The sequence below is a fragment of the Papio anubis genome, chromosome 5, assembly GCF_008728515.1.
Source record: "Papio anubis isolate 15944 chromosome 5, Panubis1.0, whole genome shotgun sequence".
Lineage (NCBI taxonomy): Eukaryota > Metazoa > Chordata > Mammalia > Primates > Cercopithecidae > Papio > Papio anubis.
Genome location: NC_044980.1, coordinates 119,901,576 through 119,915,320, shown reverse-complemented (window position 1 = coordinate 119,915,320; position 13,745 = coordinate 119,901,576). Strand labels below are relative to the sequence as shown.

Here is a 13,745-nt window from a genome sequence, read left to right as displayed (position 1 = left end):
TGCACTTCTGGAGGGCATGGAAATCGGCCCACATTCTGTATCACAATTTGGTACCTCTATAGCACCATTTGGTCAGATTGGGTGTGCACATAACTAGGACCCATTCCTTAGTACCTGTCCCAAATATAGTCTCTCACATTTCAAAAGGGACATCTGAGAAAATATACATTTCAATGTTGCTTGTAGGGACAGAGAGTTGGGGTCCATCTGGGTGTTCATTACCTGGCATAGAGGAAGTGAAGGTGGATAGCTGAAGTATGATTGTTGCAGAAGTTAAAAAGCCACAGATCTGATGTGCACATAGCAACATGTATGATATTAAAAACAGTAAAAAAGAAATATATAGGAGATATAGAACACAGTACTGTTAAAAGAAATGTTAAAATATATGGACACCAAAGAATACATACAAATAAAAAGATCCTCATTAAATACATTGGAATAGTTTCTTATGTGGGAGGAGGAAAATAGGAGTGAGGAATGTCCATAGAAGTTTTAATAGAGTTTAAAAAAAAAACTAAATAGCAGCTTTGTGTGGACTAGCAGTAATAACATACCATAAACTGAGGAGTGTGACTAATCTAAATCTCTATATGTGAGATACAACTATTAGTTGATTGGTAGCTAGATATACATGACAGACAGATATAATACATAGAGACGATAGATTAGATATATATGATTGATTGATAGATAGAGATAAAGAAATCATTCTCTCTTCCATTATGGCCATTGAAATACCAACACTACCACCACCAAACCCAGAGAGTTCTATTCTCAATCCATTTGACCTTGTTCTTGTTATGTAACTGTGAAACTCTTATTCAAAAAACAAAATACTAAGGCTTCTTTTTCAGGACATAAGTACCGTGCACCCAATCTTCTAGATTCTAAAACATCCTAGAGGGAAAGAACAGCATGTGCAAATGTATGGTGGCATAGAGGACACATTTGGAGAACTACATTGAGCACATTTAGAATTCCGTTATAACTGCAATTTAGAGTGAGAAAGGAGAGCTCTAGGAGATGAAGCCACAGAGGGAGACAAGGTTAGATCAGTTCACAGATCGTAGGTGAGGCTAAGGAGTTTAAATTTGGACCTGAGGTAAATGGGGAGTCATCAAAGAATATTAAGCAAAGAAGAGAGTGACCTGATTAGATTTGTATTTAGAAAGATTACTCTGATTGTAACATGGAGAAAGGGGGGATAGGAGGACGAAACCAGTTAGAAGGATGTTGCAGTTGTCCATGCTAGGGCATTCATGAATTTAACAAGGGACCTTGGTAGCCTGACTGTGTTAGTAGATTAGACATACAATTGTAAGGGCAAAGAACTAGACAAAATGATTTCCACAGGTCCCCCACAGCTCCACGATTTTCAAATTCCATTTATGTTATACTCAATCAAAGACAGGAGTGATGAGGCATAAGCAGAGAAATTTTCAAATTTGTGATCAATATGCAGAACCCATGCTCAGCAGACAAAGGCATTAAAGGCTACGCATGATGCTGATTGCCTAGATAATTCTGTGTGATCAAGCACACTTTACAATTAATGATAAACTTTTGCGAATCAGGTGAGATCTGCTGTTTTTAAAAGTTTTGGTATTCGAAATTTCATGGCAAAACTCTGTCAAATTTAATGCTGAATATTCTAAATAGGGGCAGAAGTACTTTAATTTCACAAGAGTCACTTCTGTGTCTCCCACCCTAAATAAGATTGGATTTGATAGGAAAATCTAGGGCATTGCCATGACAATTACCAGGCTTAGTCTTAGTTCCACTTGGACTTTACATAACTGCAATCAGACAAAAAGCAGAGGGCTGTGAGAAGCAGAGCGGGTGCTCACCTCTGCTTCTCGTTATTAGGGCATTCGGGCTCCAACAGTAACCCAACATGACAGTAAGCCACTGGTTCTCAACCCTGGCTGTATGTTAGAATCACCTGAAGAGCTTTAAAAAAAAAAAAAAAAATCACTGGTGCCTAGGCCCTGTCCCTAGAATTTTATATTTAATTGGTCTAGAGTGAGAAGGCTTTCAAAGCTTCCCAGGTGATTTTTAATGTGCAACCAGAATTAAGAACCACGACTAGGTAATTATCACAGCAATTCCTAAGGTGCTGCCCAGAAAGAGTTGGAGGCACATTCTCCAAGTGGCTGCCAGTCTGGATTCCTGCATGTTTTAATTATTTCAAAGGTTGGGCAAAACTATGGATTTATCACATTAAAAACCAATCTGTTGTTGGGAGAAAATACTTGCAAACCATACAGCTGATATGGGGTTAATATCCAAAATATTTAAGGAATTCATAAAGCTTGATAGCAAAAAAAACTTAAATACTCAGTTTAAAAATGGTCAAAGGACCTAAACAGATACTTTTCAAAAGAAGATATACAAATGAACAACAGGTATATTTTTTAAAATCCTCAACATCACTAATCACTCAGGAAATGCAGATCAAAACCATAATGAGATATAATCTCACTCCAGTTAGAATGGCTATTCTCAAACAGACGAAAATAACAAGTAGGCAAGAATGTAGATAAAAGGGAACCCTTGTACACCGTTGGTGGCAATATAAATTGGTACCACCATTATGGAAAACAGCATGGAGTCTCCTCCAAAACTCTAATTTATGGAGTTTCCTCCAAAAATTAAAAATAAGACTACCATATAGATCCAGCAATCCAACTTCTGGTCATTGTATCCAAAAGAAATGAAATCATGATCTTGAAGAGATATGTGCACTTCCATGTTCACTGCAGCATCATTCACAATAGCCAAGACATGGAAACAATCTGAATGTCTATCAACAAGTGAATAAAGAAGATGTGGTGCAGCCCGGGTGCAGTGACTCACGCCTGTAATCCCAGCACTTCACGAGGCTGACGCAGGTGGATCACGAGGTCAGGAGATTGAGACCATCCTGGCTAACATGATTAAACCCTGTCTCTACTAAAAATACAAAAAATTAGCCAGGCATGGTGGCAGGCACCTGTAGTCCCAACTACATGGGAGGCTGAGGCAGGAGAATGGCGTGAACCCAGGAGGCAGAGTGTGCAGTGAGCCAAGATCACACCACTGCCCTCCAGCCTGGGTGACAGAGCAAGACTCCATCTCAAAAAAAAAAAAAAAAAGAAAAAGAAAAAGAAAATCTGGTACAATAGAATAGAATATTCAGCCATGAAAAAGAAAACTCTGCCATTTGTGACAACATAAATGAACCTAGAGGACATTATGCTAAGCAAAATAAACCAGACGCAGAAAGATATATACAGCATAGACTCACTTATATGTTTGATATGGTTTGGATCTCTGTCCCTGCCCAAATCTTATGTTGAACTGTAATCCCCAATGTTGGCGGTGGAGCCTGGTGGGAGGTGACTGGATCTTGGGCGTAGATCCTTCAAGAATAGTTTAGCACCATCCCTTGGTGCTGTTCTAATAGTGAGTTCTTGTGAGATCTGGTTGTTTAAAAGTGTGTAGCACCTCCCCACTCTCTGTCCTGTGTCTGCACCTGCTTTGCCTTCTGCCATGAGTAAAAGTTTCCTGAGGCCTCCCCGAAAGCAGAAGCTGCTATGCTTCCTGTACAGCCTGCAGAACCATGAGCCAATTAAACCACTTTTCTTTATAAATTACCTAGTCTCAGGTATTTCTTTATAGCAGTGTGAGATCAGCCTAATACAATGTGGAATCTAAACTAGTTAAACTCATAGAAACAGAGAGTAGAATGGTAGTTGCCCAGGGAGATGTTTGTCAAAGGGTACAATCTTTCAGCTATAAGCTGAATAAGTTCTGGGGATCTCACATACAGTCTGGTGACTACAGTTAGTAATACTATGTTGTTTACTGGAAATTTGCTAAGAGATTGCAAGTATTCTTACCACAAATACACACACACAGTCATAACTGTTAGGGTGATGGATGTGTTAATTAACTCCATTATAGTAATCATTTCACAATGTGTATGTATCTCAAGTTATCACATTCACATCTTGTAATATATGTAGATAAATTTTATTTTTTATTTTACCTCAATAAAGCTGGGGGGGTGGATAAAATAGATGAAATAAGACAACAAATCAGTTATATCATTGGTGACCCATCTACATCCTGGTTGGGTTTTGTTGTTGTTATTTTTATTGTTGTTGTTGTTTTAATGAGGCAAGGGAAAGCAGGAAGAAAAGGAAGGTAGATAGGAAATGCAGAGATCCCACTGAGATGGGGTTTCTATACATGAGTTTGAGGACCTCTGGGCTCAAGAAGCAACTGGGTCCAGGGCAAGAATACAGCAGTTGTGCAGGATACCACATGCTTCCCATCATGTGTTAAGGATACTTGGAGCTCTATCCAAACCATAGTCTTCTACATTATAACACAAAATTGTCAGATTTTTTTTAAAAGATCATGGGTCACAGCATTGCCAAGTGACTTTCTGAGGTCTCCTGATATTTACATAAGTAGGATCTCATTTATGGTATATTTTCTTTTTCTAAGATTATAAAAAAATGATAATTATTATTAGAAGCTGTATTAGTTTCCTAGGACTTTGATAACAAAATACTACAAACTGGGTGGCTTAGAACAACAGAAAGGTATCACCTCACAGTTCTCGACATCAAAAGTCTGAAATAAAGATGTCAGCAGGTCCAAGCTCCTTCTGAAAGCTGCAGGGAAGTCTTTCACAGCTTCTGGTGTTTGCTGGCAATCTTTGATGTTCTTGGCTTGTAGCAGCATAATTCCATCCTCTGCCTTCATTATCACATTGCATTCTCAATGTGTGTCTCCGTGTCTTCATATGGCTGTCTTCTCATAAAGACACCAGTCATATTGGATTAAGGGCCTGCCCTACTCCAGTATGACCTCATCCTAATTATATTTGCAACAGCCTTATTGCCAAATACGTTCACATTCTGAGGTGTTATGGGTTAGGTCTTCAACATATCTTTTGGGAGGGCACAGTTCAACCCATCACAACATCTGACTAGATTATTTAGGGTTTTTAAAATATACAAAATCTAAATTTTTTACAGAATTAGTTCATTAACCTCTGTAGGCTAAGGTAACTTTTTATAAAGCAATTTCACTTCCAATGCTGTTTGCAAAAGACTCAAAGGCAAAGTGAATCCCTATGTTAATAAAATAAATCCTTAGCTAAAATACTATATCCTTGAGACTACTTTTCTATAATTTATATTCTTTTCATTTAAAGCAAAAGAGAAAATGGGGGGATTTTTCTTTCATCCAGTCCAAAATGTCAGAAACTTCTTTTCTGGTTACTTTTCACTAAATTGTAGTTGAGAGTTCATCTTAAAACTTTGAGTCTTGTTGTTAGAGAGGAGAATGTCTTTAGGGAATAGCAAAAGTCTCCATCTGAATTAGTGTGAAACATTAGAACCTAAAAAGACAGACCCCGAAAAACTGTAATTTTTTAAAGTTTTTTTGTTTTTGTAACTCTTATGACAATGTGAGCCAGAAAGACCTTGAGGACATAAAATATTATTCCTCAAGGTTTTTTATTAGTAAAATGACCCACATTGTTTTCTATGCTAACGAATGAAATTCTATCCTTCAATCTATTGAACTAAAAAGAGTATTCCTATCAAGGATCTAAGGTCACAAAACCAAAGAGAAAGAAGTTTAGAGTTGTTTCTCCTTTCGTATACATTTATACTAAAAATATTTAAGATTAAAGATATAGATAAGTAGGTAAATATCAAAAGTCCAAATGTTATTTTACTTTGCCACAACTACTCTAACAGAATAATAGGTTTAAAGCACAACGGAAGCGCTGCTCGGGCTCCAGCATGGTGACGGCGGTGCGCACTGTGGGCTGCCTCCCTGTGCTGTGCAGCGGGACAGCGGGTCATTTACTGGGGAGGTAGCTTTCCCTAAACACCTTACCAACAGCTTCCATTTTGGCATGGAAGACCTCTCTCAGCAACGGCCCTTTGTCATCAATGGGAACCAGAGACACCCCTCCTTAGGCCAGCTTGAGCCATGTGCTGCAGACACAATGCTGCAGATGTGCATTGTATACAGCGTACAGTTTCTTCACTAAATTAACTGCAGTTGAGCTGTGGAAAGGTACTTTGGCAGGGACTGGTACTGGAGCAAGAAAAGGAAGAGGCAAAAGAACTAAAAAGAAGAAAGGAAAGGATCTGAACCGGGGTCTGATCATTGGTGAAGGGCGTTACTGTTTTCTGTGGCCTGATCTGAATGTCCCTCTTATGAAAAATGGAGCAGTGCAAACCATTGCCCAAAGACGCAAGGAAGAGCGGGAGAAGGTGGAGGCGGACATGATCCAGCAGAGAGAAGAGTGGGGCCTAAAGAGGAAGATGAAGGTTAAACGGGAGCCAGGATGGAGTGGAAACTCATGGAGAGGCGTCAGTCTTGGCCTGCCTGACCCTGGTCCCAGTGGAGAAACATATGAGGATTTTGATACCAGGATACTTGAGGTAAGAAATGTTTTCAATATGACAGCGGAAAGAGGGAAGAAAGAAATCGGTCCATGTCCTGGTGGCTGTGGGGAACAGAAAAGGAGCTGCAGGTTTTGCTGTTGGGAAAACCATTGAACGGGTGGACGCTTTTAGGAAAGCAAAGAACAGAGCAGTTCACTATCTGCATTATATAGAACAATATGAAGACCCTACAATATTCCATGATATTTCATTAAGATGTAAAAGGACACGTATCAAGATGAAGAAACAACCCAAAGGTTATGGCCTCTACTGCCACAGGGCCATCATTACCATCTGCAGGCTCACTGGCATCAACGACATGTATGCCAAGGTCTCTGGGTCTGTCAGTAGGCTCAGCCTTACCTGGGGCCTCTTCCGTGGGCTCTCCAGACAGAAAACCCATCAACAGCTGGCTGTTAAGAAGGGCCTCCATGTTGTGGAAATCCAGGAATGTGGCCCTCTGCCCATCCTGGTTGCCTTCTCCCAGGGGGCCTTGAGTAAGGATCCGGAGACAAATGATAAGGTTCCAGACATCAAACTGGACTGGGAAGACATGAAGACTGCGCAGGGAGAGAAGCGCTCTGTGCGGCCTGGGTTAAAGAGAGCCGCCACGTAACCTCCCTGGCCTTGGGCAGCCAGTGCCTGTGCTGCCCTGCACCTAGGAAAGACTCAGCCCCTCACAGCTTGGGGTGTTGCCTTGGTTTTTTTGTTTTGTTTTTAGGAAAGTTTAATCTTTAAACTGTTTTGAAATGAATAATTACAGCTTTCGTTTACTGAGCACATGGTATATGCCAATGTGATAGGACCTTTACATAAGTAGTCAGTTCAAGACTACTTTAAATATTCATCCAAAATAGCAAAAGCAAATGAATTAGGGAGACAGGGCTAATGGTCTGACCCAATCAGTAATAATATGCACAATAATAATTGCTATAATTATTATAGCTAATATATATTAACTCATTTGTCCAAAGTGAATGTGATTAACTTCATTTTACAGAGCAGTTAAGTAACTTGACTACCTTGAGCAACTGCCAAACTGTTTTCCACAGTGGAAACAGAAGCTTGTAGGCTACTATTGGGAATGTTAAATGGTGACTAATTTTACACCATTGTAATTTTGACTTGTATTTCCCTGATGGATGATGATGTTGAACATCTTTTCATATGCTTATTGGCTATTTATATATGTTTTTTGTAGAAATGTCTATTCAGAACTTTTGCCCATTTAAAAAGTTTGTGGTTTTTTTGGTCATTATTGAGTTCCTTATAGTTTCTAGGTAGAAGCCCCCTATCAGATACGTGCTTTACAAAAGTTTTTACTCATTCTGTGGAATATATATGCTTTTTAAATTTCTTTGCATACTTTTTCTGCCCAACCCACGTCCTCTTTCTGGGACACTGATGACAAATGTTAAATCTTTTATTATCATACCGTGAGTCTCTGAGACTCTGTTTATTTTTTTTTCAGTCTGTTTTCTCTCTGTTGCTCAGTTTAGGTAATTTCTGTTGTTTTATCTTCAGGATAACCGGTTATTTTCTCTTTTGTTTCCATTCTGCTCTTGAACCATCCATGCAGTACTTTAACTTTGTCTATCATCGTATATTTCAGTTAAAATTTCCATTTGATTTCTTTTTTATGTCTCCTGTTTCTTTGCTGAGGTTTCCTATTTGCTGAGACTTTTTTTTTAATGGCTTCAAGAGTGTTCACAATTACTCACTGAAGCATTTTTATGGTGGCTGCTTTAAAATCCTTGTCATCAGTTGGGTGTGGTGGCTCATGCCTGTAATCCCAGCATTTTGCATGACTGAGGCAGGAGGATTGCTTCAGCCCAGAAGTTTGAGACCAGCCTGGGCAACAAAGTGAGACCTCATCTCTACAAAAAATAAAAATAAATTTAAAAGTTAGCCAGGTATGGTGGTGTGCACCTGTAGTCCCAGCTACATAGGTGGCTGAAGTGGGAGGATCATTTGATCACAGGAGGTTGAGGCTACAGTAAGCCTTGTTCACACCACTCCAGCCTAGGCGGCAGAGTAAGACCTTGTCTCCAAAAAAAAAAAAAAAAAAAAAAAAATTCTTGTTATAAAGTTTCAGTATCTGTGTCATCTTAGTGTTGACATCCCTTGATGTTTTTTCTCATTCCAGTTTACAATTGCCTGGTTCTTGTTATGATGAGTGACTTTGGTTGTATCCTGGACATCTTCACTGTTATGTTACGAAACTCTGGGAGTTATTTAAATCTCTCAGCATGCTTCCTTTGACGGTGCTGGTGTGGGGCACTGCCTCATTATTGCCTAGTGAGGATGGAGATCCAGGATCCCTAATGTGGCTCTACCCGAGACCTCCACTGATGCCTTTCTGCTGGAAGTAGGCAGAGCACCCTAATGACACCACGGGATAGGGAGAAGGCCATGTTAGGCTGGATGATGAAGAACGTTCTCAGCCTGTGACATTATCTGGTGAGAGTGGGGCTCCTTTTTTTTTTTTTTTTTTAAACCCCCTGTGGTATTTTGCTAGGGTAAGATAGTTATTTCCTGAAAGTTACCTGTCTTGTTAGTTTACCTTCTTTCCTTAAATATCTAACAAATATCAAGACAATGAACTTTAAGCAACAAAGGACAATGATCCTTTGGAGAGGAGAAGCAAAATTATCTGTACTTACTATCTGGAGAAAGTCTATGGCTCCAGGAAGTGTTACCCCATCAGGACCTGGTGATCTCCTGGAGTTGAGGTGCAGTTGGGCAGTCGAGGTGGCTAGAGTTCACAAGGGAGAATGCCTTTGAGGAGAGAGCTGCAAGCAGGAGAACTAAGATCTGCAGAGAGTTTTCATCAAATATTCAGTTCCACACTAACAGTGCCTGTCTGTGAAGAAACTCACCCACAAGAATTAGAGGGAACAGTGTTTGGAGCTGAAAATAGTGCCTGTTTTCAATAGTCACAGTGGAAAACCTTGTAATCTAGGTGGCATTGGAAGAGAACTAAGATTCCCTACTAATAGAAAAATTAACTCTCTATAAAAACTACCCCTGGTCCCAACTCACAAAGCTTAAAAACAAGACCAAACTGGAACACAACTATTTCCAAGTAATTTAATTGTGTTCCAGAACGCTTAAGAATACAGAAATACTGGCCGGGCGCGGTGGCTCAAGCCTGTAATCCCAGCACTTTCGGGAGGCCGCAGGATGGGCTGGATCACGAGGTCAGGAGATCGGCACCATCCTGGCTAACACGGCAGGAAACCCGCCTCCCCTACTAAGAAATACAAAAATAGCCGGGCTTAGGTATGGACGCCTGTAGTCCCAGCTACTCAGGAGGCTGAGGTCAGAGAATGGCATGAACCCGGGAGGCGGAGCTTGCAGTGAGCCGAGATCCTCGGCCACTCGCACTCCAGCCTGGGTTGCTAGATTTGTGACTGGCCTCAAAAAAAAAAAAAGAATACAGAAATACAAAAGTATACCCAATAAAATATGCCAGTACTTGGCACCAATAAAATCACCAGGGTACGCAAAAGCCAGCTACGAAAATAAAGCCTATGTAATGAAGGGAAAAAATCAGTTAATCAAAAATTTCTAACTGTGAAATGGCACCAATGGACAATCAGTAGACAAGGACATTAAAGCAAGTATTATGACTGTATTCCATATGTTCAAAAAGCTAGAGAGAAAAACATACTAAGTAGAGGCATGGAAGATACAAAACACCAACTGCACCTCTAGAGATGAAAACTACAATATCTGATGAAAAACACTGGATGGGGTTAACAGCAGATTGGGCATCTCAGAAGACTATATGAAAGAATTTGAAGACAGCAACTTAAAAATAAACAGGAAAAAGATTGAAGAAGAGATGGTAGGAGAAATTAGGCATTAGAGAACTATGGGACAACTTCGGGAGTCAAATATATAGTAACTGGAGTCCCTGGAGAAAGGAGGTATAAAAAAAATTTGAAGAAATACTAGCTGAATTGATGACAACTACTGAGACCCAAGAGATACAATGAACTGTATCAATCAAATTACAACTAGCAATAAAGAGGAAATTCTAGAAGTGAGGAAGAGAGAAAAAGAGAAGACAGATTAGGTACAGAGGAACAAAGGCAAAGAGGATAGCAGCTTTCTTGCTGGAAATAATGCAAGGTAAGAGACAGGGAACCACATCTTTAAAGTATGGAAAGAGAGACATTACCAACCTGGAATTCTTTGCCTAATGAAAATATCTTTCAAAAATGAAGGCAAAATGGAAAGTTTTCCAGACGTACAATCTGAAAGAATTAATCAGCAAACCTGCCTTACAAGAGTTGTTAAAGGACGTTCTTCAAGCAGAAAAAAGATAGTAACAGATGAAAACCTGCTTCTATGCAAAGAAATGAACACTAGAAATGATAACTAAGTAGGTTATCATTATATGCATAAAGAATTTCATATATCCTTTTATTTAGATATATTTAAAACCTAATTGACTATTTAAAGCAAAAATAATAACAACATATTGTGGTTTTCAACATGTAGAAGTAAAATATATGATAATAGCCCAAAGGTGGAGAGGGGAGAAATGGAAATATGTAGTCATGTGGTTCTTACATATTTGAAGTCATGTAGTATCATATAAAGGTAGATTGGTTTAGATGTGCACTAAAAATTCACTCTAAAGGAATCACTGAAGTAACACAGTTACAGCTATTAAGCCAACAAAGAGGATAAAAATGCAATCTTAAAACTTTTTATTATTAAGTTTTAAGATTGCATTCTAAAAGAAGGCAGAAAAAGGAAAAATGGAACAAGGAACAGGTAAAATAAATAGAAAACAAGACACAAGATAGTAGATTTAAACCCAGCCATATTCATAATCACCTAAAGTGTAAATGGTCTAAATGTGTCCATTATAACCAGTTGGTTGATGGTGGTGTTGCTTTCAACTGTGTCCTTACTGATGTTCCTGCTGCTAGATCTATCCATTTCTGAGAGGGGTACTGGTGTCTCTAACCTATAATAGTGCATTCATCTATTTCTCCTTACATTTTTTGCCTCATGTATTTTTTGACGCTCTATTGTTCATTAAAGATTGTTATCCAACTAGGCAAAAAAAAAAAAAAAAAAAAAGTACAACCAGACAAACCAGAAAAATATAGAGTATCAGAGTCCTCACTTCCAGGGAAGAGCTCTAAGGCATTTCCTGGGCACCAGGAGACAATGTCCTCCTTATTCACATTGCCTCAGCCCTAGATGAGTACGGTCGTGTTTGTACCTTACAGTGACAGGTTGCAAATGATAGAAATTCAACTCAAACTGTCACAAGAAAAGAAAGAAAGGCTTGTAACTCTTTAAACATATTGCTAATTAAATATGTCTGGACAAAATGACTAAATAATGTCCCAGGATTCAATGCTCTCATGCCTTCTTTTCCCTCCGTTTTCTTTGCTGTTGGCTTGGCTCTCTACATGGAGACCCCTGGCAGGCTTACACCATTCAGCTTCAAGTCCAAAAGGAAGGCAGCACATTTCTGTAGTTCTAAGAGGAACCTCTGCAACTGGTGTATGTTCCATTCTTGAACGTGGCCGAACAGATGGAAGCCCTTATTGGACAGATCTAAAGTCAGTACCTACCCATTGAAGAAGTGAAGAAGTCAGGTCAGCATCACCTGAATTCCAAAAGCTGAGTGAGAGAGGAGCTGTGACCCACATAAATCATGAGCTATTACCAGGGACTTGGAAACTGAACAGGCAAAACAACCAATGTCCACTTCAAATGAGGATAAAGAATCTAGGAGAAGAGGTCTATGTGGGGAAATGAACTGGACCCTAGGTCTCCTCTTCCTAAAGCTGTGATTAAAACATATAGTTAAGTTTTACTTTTTCTGTGTCCCTCCAAAGTAGTGTATCAAATGAGAACTACTCAAATGCTACGACGTGGGTGAAACTTGAAAACATTATATAAATGAAAGAAGCCAGACAAATGGTCACATATTGCATGAATACATTTATATGACTACCCAGAAAAAAGTCAATCTATGGAGACAGAAAGCAGATTGGTGGCTGTCAGGAACCAGGATGAGGGAGACTGGAAGAATAACCACTTAATGGGTACAGGGTTTTCTTTTGGGGTGATGAAAATGCTTTGAAACCTGACATAGGTGGTGGTTACACAACATCATGAATGTACTAAATGCCACTGAATTGTACATTTTTAAATGGTTAATTTTATGTTACGTTAGTTTTACTTCAATTTTCAAAAAATGACTCTAGTCAGTAGGCAAGACTTTAACTGGAGTAGAAACGCTCATCTTTCTTTCCAAATACCTGTTAAAATGCTGATGGAGGCTCAATCACCTCTTTAACTTGTGTTACCTGGCCTGTGAAGCATTTAATCTGCACTCTCGAGGAAGTGGCCTTCCCCTCCCTGTCAGCCTTCTAGAAGCCCCCTGACCATAAAGTTGTAGGTGATTTTATAGTACGTGGCCTCTGATCACTCACTCCCGCCTCACCCTCCTGCCTCCACCAAATAGGGTGCTGGTGTGCTTTGGCTTAGGGCATCTTCTACTTCCTCATTTTCTGCATTCTGCTAAGATGGTTCTGTTTTCAGTACATAAGAGTGTAGCTAACACCACATTGATCAATTCCAGTTTTGCATTTTGTAAATTCCAGCTGAGTCCCAACATATAAGCCTCGCAAAAACCTGTCCAGAAATATTTCCAGCAGAGAGGCCAAGCCATTTGAAGGATGGCCCTGGTGGGTTTTGCTAAAGGTTGTATTTCTTCCAAGTGTCAGATCAGATTTTTAGACTGAATTTTCTAAAGTCTGCACAGATACCGGAAAAATTGGTTTGGAACCACAGGAAGCCACAGAGTTTTAGGAAGATTGTATAAATTTGTATCTGAATCCTGCCTATGAAACTTCAACAGTTCAAACAAAGACAAGAGTAATTGTTTAAGATATATTTTAAGGAGGAAAATAAATTGGTATAGTGCATATGAATCCCAATGAATGAATTCAGGGGTGCTGAAAATACAATTTCATTATTCTTTAGCAAAACTCTTCTTCTATTCAGAAGGCCTATTCCTCCCAGATGGCAGGAAGCTCTTCTCTTCCTAGTTAAAGACTTTCACCCTTTCAAAGTCAATGTCATGCCAAGTTTTGGGAAGGGAGGTATCTGGTTTTTGCATGCAGCCCATGCAGGCATGGCTAAGACATTCCCCAATCACATCAGCTGACCCCATCTCCTACTTCCATGCAGGCATCATAATCACTTTGCTGGTTCTCTGCTCAATTAAGACATGGGAACTTATGG

The 13,745-nt window shown here is 39.5% G+C and overlaps 1 protein-coding gene and 1 pseudogene across 2 annotated transcripts in view; one reads left to right on the top strand and one right to left on the bottom strand.

Annotated features, from left to right (window-relative positions):
• MEGF10 (multiple EGF like domains 10) overlaps window positions 1-13,745 on the bottom strand; it is a 375,350-nt gene that overhangs the window by 305,390 nt on the left and 56,215 nt on the right. The window lies entirely within an intron of this gene.
• On the top strand, window positions 5,808-7,231 carry LOC101022671 (annotated as a pseudogene). The gene has a single exon (XR_161058.5). The product of XR_161058.5 is annotated as a 28S ribosomal protein S5, mitochondrial pseudogene (transcript).